At 46.2% G+C, this 11,898-nt stretch overlaps 1 pseudogene; it reads left to right on the top strand.

The window, feature by feature from the left end:
* Window positions 1-4,224: 4,224 nt before the first annotated feature.
* On the top strand, window positions 4,225-5,877 carry LOC103647368 (hydroxycinnamoyltransferase 4-like; annotated as a pseudogene).
* Window positions 5,878-11,898: the final 6,021 nt, after the last annotated feature.

Genomic DNA, 11,898 nt, shown 5'->3' with positions numbered 1-11,898 from the left:
ACCTGCGGGCATGGAGGGCATGAATGGGGCACATCGCGTAGTCGGCGCACGTGGAGTGTCTAGGCCACCCTGATTTTTGGCCGGCCGGCGGCGTGTCCGCTTGCGTCAGAGTTGGAGATGAAGCCGACCTGTGCAGCGGCTGTCGGGGACGTAGCAGCCCGCGCGGTGTAAATTTGACGGCCGGAGCGATGGATTCAGCGTGCGCTCGTGCAGAGAGAAGTTGTCGGGGCGCGGCTGCTCCCCTACGCCATTGCTGCACACTTGCCGTGGAGCTCCACTAGAGAAGCAGTAGGCCCCGTGCTATGGAGATTCACCGCCGTGCGCCGCGCGTCAACAGGTTGCAGGTGATCGGTATCAACTGGTGGTCGACCGGCGGTCGGGGATGAGCTCGGGAAGAGGGGCTGCTCTAGAAGTTGGCCGCTGCTTCACCCGCACGCGCCGCTGCGGCAGGATTGCTAGCGCGGCTGCGGCAGAGCCATGCCGAGCGCGCCGGGCAACGAGACTTGGTGGGCAGGCGTTGGTTGGAGATGTGCCGCTGGCGAAGATGGCTGCTGGTGCTGCTCGAGGAAGATGACGGCGGCGGTCGACCGTGATCTGGTACGAGCAGGAGATCCCTTGGAGCAAGCAGCGGCGTTTTCTTCGATTTGGGAAAAAAAGAAGGAATTAGTCCCACATGTCAGGATCTGGGTCCCATCCGTCAGACATCTAACGGACAGAATTGGTCCGTAGGCTGATTACTGAGCACAGCACAACGGTGGAAGGGGAAATCTGAGGAGAGAACTGAGGTAGGGGTAGAACTGAGCAAAATGTACATACTCCCTACTACTAATTAAGAACGCAGTGTGGGCGTCCGGCGCGGCCATGCCCCCGCCTCCCTCTCCCGACACCCATCACCAACGATGCGCCCAACATCCTCCCCACGCTGCCGCCGTGATTGTCGCCGCCGACTGCGCCCTCCTTCCATCCTGGACCCCACGCCGCTCCGGTAAGCGGCCCCGACATCTCCCCTTTTGCTTGGATCTCTCCCCAAAATCCCCTCCTGTTTCTTCCCCGTCGCTTCGGCTCCTCTGTCGCATCCCGGTGCCGCACCCACGATCCACGCGCTCAGGGCCTTCATCCTCGTGCATCCCATCTCCATCTTCCCCGGTGGAGGGCTCAGTCCGCCCCTTACGTCTTTCCACATCGCTAGGAACGGCCCCACGGCGGTGGTCCCAGTCCATCCTGCTCGACGTGCTCTTCGACATTGCCACCGCCGGTAACTGCTAGCAATGGCAGCCCGTGGCTGCACTGCATCGATAAGTCCGTTAGCCGCGCCATGCGTCGCTTCTCGCCTTCGTGGCTCTTCGTCTCCGCTCAGTCCCGCACCACTAGATCTCGCCGAGGTAGGGAGAGCAGCAGCAGACATGCATATATGGTCGTGTGGGCACTACATGGCGTACTCGCCCTCGCCGTCGACCATCACACTCCCCTGCATCGTCGCCCTTCCCATTCCCTGTGTTGTTATCGTCGAACAAGACAAGTAAGCCATCGCACTTCGCTTCACCCATGTCTCATGTTCCCTAGCTTCGTGTCAGCTCTGATCAGTCACACCTAGAAGAGCGAATTGGGATCTAGCTCATGCATTCTGGAGAGCATCCAAGTTTTTACAGTTTGAATCTAGAGTAGCCCACCGAAGGCTTAAGGCCACTGTTCTCCGCCTGTGGTGGGTGCTAAACTCTTTCTGGGTTCCTTCTTTTGCAGGTGGGGCAAATCGGATAAAGAAAAGATTGAAAAATCATGTTAGATACATCCACTTAGTATCTACATTAGAAATGGATATAAGTGCAGATATACATAGTATAAGTTTTAGCAAGTACAAATGACGGATAACTCAGGTATAAGGTATTCCTTTCCCGTTTTCATTCTATTTTCCGGTGTTTTGCCATGTTTGGATTTACTATGGATTTGGCAAATTAAATACGACAACTTGGCAAATTTTAGTAACAAATTAAAGCAAAATATTATTAAAATCATAGCTTGCTAAATTTTTGGTTTAACATATTTTAGAACCTGATTAAGTAGATTGTTTGTTACTATGACTGAAATTGTGCTAGAAACAAGTAAATGCTCCTGTAAGTGCAGGTGACTCGACCGTTCAATCTTTTTCATGTATATAGTTGTCTTAGAAATTTGGCCCTTAGAGCTGAATCTAACATGGAGACCTGGTGCTACCACGTCTTCACCCTCTCTACGTCCAGCGCCCGCAAAAATAGTGCAAATCGAACACTTAAACTCATACCTCTTTGATATAGAAATTTGAGGCTAACCACCAGACCATATGTCTCTTAGTGTTTAAAAATAAAGAATAATTATATATGTATCCTAGGCGCCGCTACCCACGCCCCCCGCCTCGTGGCAACGCACGGGCACATACCTAGTAATGGGAGAAGTGTAAAAAACCCATATATATACTCTATTTGTCACATGAGATGATGAACCAATTAGTACATCATCTAAAACCTATGGTCCAACCACTAGCCAGACCATGGAATGGGTTAGCAACCTACTTATTTGGTTTGGGCATGCTGATTTGGTTGACGACGATTTCTTTTACATGCCTTATTAGGTAGGTCCTTTATTTTACTTAATATGGTTCAATCATTATGATGGTTTTGTTTGTTTTTATTATTTGTCATATAATGTTCATTCACTCTTAGACTGATTTAAGTCTTTTTTATTATATGTCAAAGAATGTGTTGTTTCTTTAGGTCTTTTAAAGAGATGTCAGCTATTTGTAGTGTCATATTTAGAGGATGTTTGGGATAGCTCCAGGTTCCAGCTCCAGTGCAGAGCTGTAGTTTATAATATCAATTTAAATAGTTCTAAAAATATTTTTAATCTAAATAATAAATAAAATAACTTATCCAAATGTCTTCTAAAGTCTTACAGCTCTCGCTCTATGATTTTCTGGAGCATCTAATGACCTGCTCCACTAACTCCACCAAATTTACTGGAGCTAGAGCTATACCAAACAGGGTTTTAGTTGGAAGCCAGGATGTCCTACCCCGAACCTACACAACCTCTATTTATAAGGTTTTAAGGGCCATCTGGCCATTAGAACCAAGTCACTGCAGTCTGAGTCGTCAGATCATCCGACGCCTGAGCGTTGGACTATAACATTTGGGTCCGACGCATCTAGATGATACCACATGTACTAGCCGATGTTATTGTTGTCACCCCAATGACTCTAATCGTATAGTATGGTTCCTGTTGGGGGCCTTCGTCCTTCGAAGGTCCTTAAAAAACTAACTAATCATTGCTTTCTGATACATCTCTAAAATATTATAGATGTTTCAGCAAAAACCACTTTCGGAATGAATCAAGCAAAGACGAATATATAAGCTTCGGAATAACAAAGTAAAAAGACAAAGAGAGAAGTTAGAAGAAGCCGGAAGAAAGTGTTCACAGATTCTAGCGATGAGATGATAGAGATAAAGAGGACACTGCTACCCTTATCATGTTTAATAGTCTAAATGTTTAAGCTTCAGGGTACAATTGTAATTCTACCGAAGATGTATTTCACACATATAAATAGGTGAACAGTGCTCCACACAAACAAAATGAGACCTTTTTTGGGATGTGAGATCTCAACTTTGTGGTATTCGTTCTGTGAAGTGTGTTTTCATGCTGCTTTATATCAAAGGGCCGAAGGTACGTTTATAAATTTATTTAAACAAGAAAAGGAAATATTGAATAAAAATACTGAGAAACATGAGATGAGTTTTAATTTTATGTTTAATGGTTCATTTATGTTTCTATTTAAAATGGTTTCGTTTATATCTTCTCTTGGAAACTTGGTCTTCAAGATAACATCCGGAGTGCTAACTTAGAGACGAATATTCAAACTCCCTAATCTGTGTTGCCTTGTTTTTAATATCATATCACAATAAAAAACAAGTGAACACCACATATCGCCACTCCCTTCGATTGTGTTCTTGGGTTGTTCTTGTTGATCTACTATATTGGTTGTACTCGGGTGTTACAGCACTGCGCTGTACGCAAAACCAACAGTGGAGTTATAGACAGCCTATCACACTAACAATTATTCATTGTCCTATGCGGGGCCCAATTTTGACCGGATTTAGACAGGGTAGTAATTACTTGTTGTATGGTAGTAGTATACGCTGTTTTCTTTCGAATTATTGAAGCTGTTGCTGCCAGCAACCACATAGGCACATACTGCGATTTCTCTCTATATATCATGTGGTGGTTGTGCTTATAGATCCTGTGTGAAGAAGAAGAAGAAGAAGAAGAAGAAGAAGAAGAAGAAGAAGAAGAAGAAGAAGAAGAAGAAGAAGAAGAAGAAGAAGAAGAAGAAGAAAAAGAAAGAAAGAAAGAAAGAAAGAAAGAAAGAAAGAAAGAAAGAAGACCAATGGCTTTGGAGGTGCAGGTGATAGAGTCGTCCTTTGTGGTGCCCAGCGCAGGTATGCCGAGACGGGGACTTTGGGTCTCTTCACTGGACCTCGACCGTGCCAACAGAGGCTACACGCCGACGGTATACTTCTACCACCGCTCCACCGACGCCGCAGCCGCTGGCAACGTTTCTGATGCGACGAGCAGGCTCAAGGACTCCATGGCCAATGCTTTGGTGCTCTTCTACCCCCTTGCCGGCCGCCTCGGCGTCGACAAAGATGGCCGGATCGAGATCGACTGCAACAGCGAGGGCGCGCTCTTCGTCATCGCCCGCTCGGAACTGACCATGGATGACTTGAAGAACTTGGAGCCGTCTCCCGAGCTCACAAGGCTGTTTGTTCCCAGAATCCCCAGCACTGATGAACAGCCTTCGTCCATCATATTAGCCGTACAGGTTAGTTAGTTTCTGCATTCTCATACGCATGTCAACAATCTGTTTCCATAGTATTTGTTTCTGAATTCTCATACGCATGTCATGCATCCAATTCCAATCCAGGTGACTCTGTTGAAATGCGGAGGGATGTCGCTAGGGACGGCGCTCCACCACGTCGCTGTGGACGGGACAAGCGCCTTCCACTTCTTCCAGACATGGTCCACCATCTCCAGGGACGGCGACGGCGCCGCCGTGGAGCCGCCCTGCCACGACCGCACCCTCCTCCGCGCACGGCGCCCGCCCTCCGTCCACCCCGACGCGCTCTCGGTGTTCTGCCCCAAGATGAGCTTCGCCGAGCCATCCGGACCCACCGCAAGCAAGGTCTTCGTCGTCTCCGCGGACCAGCTCGCCTCCCTCAAGCGCGCCAGCGGCAGCGAGACCACGTTCTGCGCGCTGACCGCCCTCGTGTGGCAGTGCACGTGCGTGGCGCGGCGGCTCCCGCCGGCAGCCGAGGCGCGCGTCTCCTTCTCGGCGAACATCCGCCGCAGCACGCGGCCGCCCCTCCCCACCCGCTACTTCGGGAACGCGCTCGTGCCCGTGTTCGCCGCCGGCGCGGCGGGGGACGTCGCGTCCGACGCGCTGGAGTCCGTCGCCGGCCGGATCAGGCGCGCCATCAGCCGGGTTGACGACGAGCTGGTGCGGTCCGCGGTCGACTACCACGAGCTGTTCGGGATCGACTACCGGCTGCAGAGGGGCATCCTGCCGGCGACGGAGCTGCGGATGGTCAGCTGGCTTGGAATGCCGCTGTACGACGCGGATTTTGGGTGGGGCAGGCCGTGGAGGGCACGTGCACCTCATGAACAACGGCCCGGCGCTGGACAGTGGCGTCCGCGTCCTCGCGTGCTTGGAGGCTGCACATATGGAGGAGTTCGAGCGACTGCTCTATGCAAAGCTCGTCGTCTAGCCTTTTCTTTCCTCTGTGTTTCGTGCCACCAAAGCAAATCCAAATTCGGAGTTGGCATATTTAATTGTATTCATGTATTGTTCTTAGAGCAACTCCAATAGTTATGTAAATTTTAGATCTCTAAATCACAGATTTAAGAAGTTGCTAAATAACTTTGGGAGTAAAAAAATCTGAGTTCTCCAATAGTTTTCTAAATATAGGTTAGTTTTGTTTTGTATCTATCCACATAAAAAAATAAAGTCACAAATGTCATCAATTACCTTCATTATCTATATAATGCCCTAAACATTTTTGTTTAGGGAGTTGCTAAATAGTTGCCAAATGTAGAGAGGAAATAAGGTTAGATGAGAAGTTGTTAAATTTAGAAAGTTCATTTAGAGAACTGTTAGAGATGAGTTTTTGTGTTAACTACTTAAATTGTTGATTTAGAAAGTCTATTAGAGAACTACTGCAGTTGCTCTTACTTTGTTTCCATCTCTTGTTAGGCTGTAGGCCAAATTATTTGGGTACGTATGTAAAATACTGAATAAGTGTTGGTTAATTAATGGAAGTTTCTTCAGTTAGGAGCTCATCTTGGCCCTTGGTGCACCACACTCCAAGCGTGTGTCTACCAGGTTCGCAAGAGCACAGTCCAGATAAAAGCATTCTGAATTGCTTAAAATTACATTAACCACACCACAAAGCTAAGGGCTCGTCGATTATTCTCATTCCATATCGATGGGATGAGATTGGGGAAAAAGTAAGAAGAATTTTAATTTGCTTGTGATTTAAACACCCCCAATCCTTACGTGGATTTAGATCGAAGCGAAACAACAGATTCAATTTTGCTACAAAGATGTTTCACATAAGAAATTGTCTCTAATAGCACAGAGAGCATTGTTGGTCGCCAACCGACTCTAGAAATTAATTGTCACACACTGTTCATTTATGAAAACCGCCTCTGTATGATTTTTTATCTCAACAGTAGATCATCATTTCGTGAGTAGAGAATTATAGGTACCCCTCGATCGAAGTACATATTTATACTAGTTTAGGTACAATGTTCCATACCCCTAAAGGGCTTATTTGGATTCATGGTGCTAAGGTTTAGTACTGTGTTTTTAGCTAAACTTTATCACTTAGAAATCCAAACAGGAATGCTAAAAGATGCTAAAAGTGATGTGCTGAACTTTAACACACATTAGTTGTTTATCTCCTCAAGATGTGCTAATTTAGGAGTGGCTCTAGGGTGAGGAACCTATCCTCTTCCCTCTACTTTCTCTCTCCCACCCACCTTGCATCCAAACAATACCAATATGCTAGAATTTAGCTCTCCATTTGAGGGTGCTAAAGTTTAACACCCTGCTAGACTTTAGCATCTATGATTCAAATGGGTCCTAAGAATACTTATATGTGGACCATGTGCTTAGGTTACCATGATGCAGGTTGTGTTTGCAGAAAACTCTACAATGGATTTTTGAGATGTCTATCAAGGCTCCCTTACCACTCGCCATATAGTTTGGAGCATTGGGTTATTGATGAAATCTTGATCGACCTACAAATATAGTTTTTTAGTTTATTAACAGAAAATCTAGTTTGATATTATCTCTTCTCTACTGCTATAAAGCATTAATTTTCCTGATTTTCACCATCGCCCTTTTTACAAAATAGTTATTATGTTAATGATCAAGATGTAATTTGAAGAGCATATATTATTAAAGTTCATTCAACCTTTTTATGCCCACTAATCAATAGCAAGACGTGGGAAAGGTCCACCCCGGAAAGACCCGCCCCCATATAAACTCGAGGCACCGAGCCAAGGGAAGGACGAGGCGGATCGGAGCCGCAAGGGGGGTCGGGCGGATCGATGGGAAGCCACTCGAGTGGATTCCATGTCTGATTAGGACTGACCCACCATGTCGCATTAACTGTGGCTAGCGCTGAGCCATAGAGGGCGAGTCGGTTCACTTTCCACTCATGATCTACTTGCTCCTAGGCATGCGACCCACTCATGACCTATCAACCCTAGGCCTAAGCGCGTTGGCCATCCACAGGCCCCGCAACACGACGAGCTGCACCGAGACCTAGGTTATAGTGGTCAGGAGTCGGCGTGGCACAAGGACGAGAATGATGGTGCCGAGGCCCTCGCCGATCACGTCTCTCGCCATAAAGAGCGTGACCAGGGAAGCCCAGACGACCGATGCACGAATGAACAAACACGGCTTTACTAAGATAGAATGCCATGTTTTACCACGGTATAGTAGCTCCTTCCTTGGGAAGATACCGATAGACGAGTCCCACCTTGACCTATAAAAGGGGGAGGTTGGCCAGAACAGGGAGACGACGCATACGAGACAACAAACATACACACTCGACGAGACCAGAAGACCTAGAGGTCGGAGCCTAGGTGTGAGCCACCGCGACGTCTAAGGCTTAGTTAGAACTCCAGTCCTATAGTGTTTAATCCTACCCATGCATAAGAGATTTGGGAGCTCCTCCCTCTCTCGCCTGCTTGTAACCCCTACTATGAGCTTTGAGCAACAAAGGTGTCGGTAGCGCGAGCCACCGAATACTGGATGTAGGGACATTCTGCTCGAACCAGTATAAATCTTGCACCCACTAAGCACACCATCCGGACCATGGAACATGCAGATACTAATTTACTTGTCAGAGCTAGGGATGACAATGGGTACATACCCGTCGGGTAGTACCATTCCATACCCGTACCCATCAAAAAAATTTCTACCCATCGGGTTACTCATATATGCTCGCGGGTATAAAATCTTACCCATACCCACGCGGGTAAATCTTACCCATACCCACGCGGGTAATTTTACCCGTCGGGTAATCCGTACCCGCTAGAAAAGTCTTAAATTCCAATATACTAATCACTCAAAATATTAAATAAACATATAAAACAAGTTTAACTTCACATATAACAAATCATATGATTACATAACTTGGTAGCTAAACAAATGATAACTAGAGAAGGGTTTTATTTTAGCTAAGATGGGCTCTATTAGATGGTTATAGTGGTATTGATGGGGGTATATTTTACCCATGGGTAGACGGGTATGGGTAGTAAACCCGTACCCGTCTACCCAACGGGTAGTGGTTTTTGCCCCTTAATATACCCGCGAGTAGAGAAATCATCGTGTACCCGTCTTCATATCGGGTAAAACTCGTCGTGTATTCGGGTTTCCGTTATCCATTGTCATCTCTAGTCGGAGCGTAGGTTCGAAACACCGACATCGGTCTTCAACCGTTCCAATTCATTTGCTTCTTTTTGATGCACAAAAGCTACATAGGCTAGCTTAGTTCTGGCCAAAGGAGTTCTCAAATAATAAATTTCTCAAACTTGAACTGCAACTACATAATTATATTGATGATATGAGACAAGATGGTAGCTTCAAAAATCTAGACAATATTGTTGATCCCTCAATTAAGCTTGTTGAAATAAAGAGACATGAAGTGTTTATATGGTTTATGAGCTTATTATGTTGGTATTGCATCTATCCATATCAACCCTAAGCGTCGAAAGGGTATTTTGTACTATGGATTTAGTGAAAACAAATTTAAGAAATAAGATGAGAGATGGCCTTTTGGATGATTGTGTAGTTACTTTCATTGAGCAGTATATTTTCTTTGAAGTTGAAGAAGACGATGCAACCATGATATTTATGTCCCTTCGAAAGCATCAAATAAAATAGTCAGAAAAGCAGCATTACAAGTCTTTGGTACTCTTTTATGCCTATGCTCTTCAATTATTGGTATAGCTTTTGAACTATTTATATTGCATTTAGTATATGGTTTCAACTTAACCTATGAATTTAAGTCTTAACATGTTACTTAGTGCATATATATCAAATCACGTTATTGAATTAATAAAATAAGTTTACCAAATTATATATATTTGGATGGTATTTTCTATATATTAAAGACGGTTCAAAACGACCTCTGTCCCGGTATCCACGTCGGCACATTTTTTAAGACCCAACGATCAATATCGGATGGCACACGGTTGTCCCTTCTCCCTTCGCTTCCCTGTCCATGCATGGCTCCTCACGCTGTCGCCTCTGCGGATCTACGCGCCCGTCCACTCCCTCCATCGAAACCCATGGCCTCTCACATGACCACCCCTCCTACTCCTGCCCACCTCCGCCTCCATGTCGTGTCCCTCTTCTCGTAGCTCCTCCCACTCCCTCACACGCATGCCCCGCGATGTTGTGGTCAACTCACAGGCTGTAGACCTGTCTGCTCCCGCGAATGATGAAGTCGCGAGGCGTGACTGCTCAGGCCTGATGCCTCCACCACCCGAGTCCTCCACCCATCCGCCGACGGTTTTAATGACGGCAGAATAGGGTTTCCCACCGACCGACGACGCCATCCTTCTCAGCCACCGGCAACAGCTTCAACCGCGTAAGGTTCGTGCTTCACGTCGCCTCGCCTGCTATTTCTCCCTCCCTTCATGTGCTTTACAAGCTCTCCAAACGTTCTCCTCTTCGTCCTTGCGTCCATCACCTGTCGCCCCGACACTCATTCCCATGTGTCTCTCAAACCTCCTGGTCGTCGTCATCGCGTCTATCCTGGCTCCGCCACGCTTGCGAAAGCTAGAACTTCCCTTGCATCGTCGTTTCGTGTCCATCCTGGCGATGATGCGCTCGCTGACATTGTCTTCGTGTATCTCTCATATCCCGTCGCTTCCCCCGTTCTTCTGGAATACATCCATCCACATCATCGTCCCCTGCTTCGCATTGTTGTACTTCACGCAGATGAGCCATTTGGACGTGTGAACGGGCGCATGTGGGACTTCAATTGACGAGTATGGGAAGCAAGGTAAAGCTACCGTGGATCGTGCTTGCAGGTTGTTTGATCAAAATTCCCAATAGTTTTTTGACCTACCACCGTTACTACTTAACTTCCTTGTTGTATACGCCTGTTGTGGATCGTGCGCGCAGACTGTTTGAACAAATGCCCCAACAGTTTTTAAAGCTACCTCCATTACATATATTAGCTTGCTTGCTTGCTGCAGACACTACTGAAATATAGTTATACTATATCTTTTATTGTTTGGGTGTCACACCATTACATAGCTTTGGTTGATGCATACGGTAGCAGGAGATTTAGGGCATGTTTGGTTTGTGGCTAACTATGCCACACTTTGCCTAAGGTTAGTCGTTCAAATTGAAGAACTAACGTTAGGCGGAAAAGTTGTGCAAAGTGTGGCAAGTTAGACAACGAACCAAACATGCCCTTATACCGTTCTGACTATTGTTTCATCAACCACCTTACACATTACATATAGCAGTACAGATTAAGGCTACACATTTCTAATAATGCACACTAATTGTAAATTTGCAGCCCGCTTATATATCCAGCTGATCAACATTGTGATTGGTTCACATTGCAAGAACTTCTATAAGGTGGGTTGTTATCCACAATACAAACTTCATCAGTACAACCTCATAAAAGTGCAGATCAAATTGCATGGTGAAATGTGTATTTTCAAATTCGTTTTAAGTGAACTCAGCTAATTATATGGATACTCATATAGTTTTTTGTTACCGATCATACCAATAATTTATGAGGAGATGTGCCCATTCAGTTCCCAGTTTGTAATTGTACTATACACTCCTTTTGCATGTAAGTTTATAAATAAAGCTTTGCAACCCGCTTATCCAGCTGATCAATGTTGTGATTTGTTCACTTTGCAAGAACCACTACCGAAATCGACGGCTTTGCCGAGTGCCTGAAGCACTCGGCAAACTCTTTGTCGAGTGTCGCACTCGGCAAAGAGGGCTCGACACACAGTGTATCGACAAAGCCTTCTTTGCCGAGTACTTTTTCTCGAGCACTCGGCAAAGACGTTGCCGAGTGCCAGGAAGAACTCGGCAAAGAAAAGCAGTCGTCATGGCGCCGGATGACGGAGACGACGTCTTTGCTGAGTGTCTTAGGTGACACTCGACAAAGGAGTTACCTTTGAGAGCACCTAGAGGGGGTAAATAGGTGATCGTGTAAAATTCAATACTAAATAGCCACAAAACTTGTTTATAGAAATGTTAGTGCGACTAAGTAGTTGAGAAGCAAGTTCTTGTGAACAAAACAATCACAGAGAGAGCACACAAGACAC

Source organism: Zea mays, chromosome 2 (assembly GCF_902167145.1).
Source record: "Zea mays cultivar B73 chromosome 2, Zm-B73-REFERENCE-NAM-5.0, whole genome shotgun sequence".
NCBI classification, from domain to species: Eukaryota; Viridiplantae; Streptophyta; class Magnoliopsida; order Poales; family Poaceae; genus Zea; species Zea mays.
This window is presented reverse-complemented; position numbering and strand designations above follow the sequence as displayed.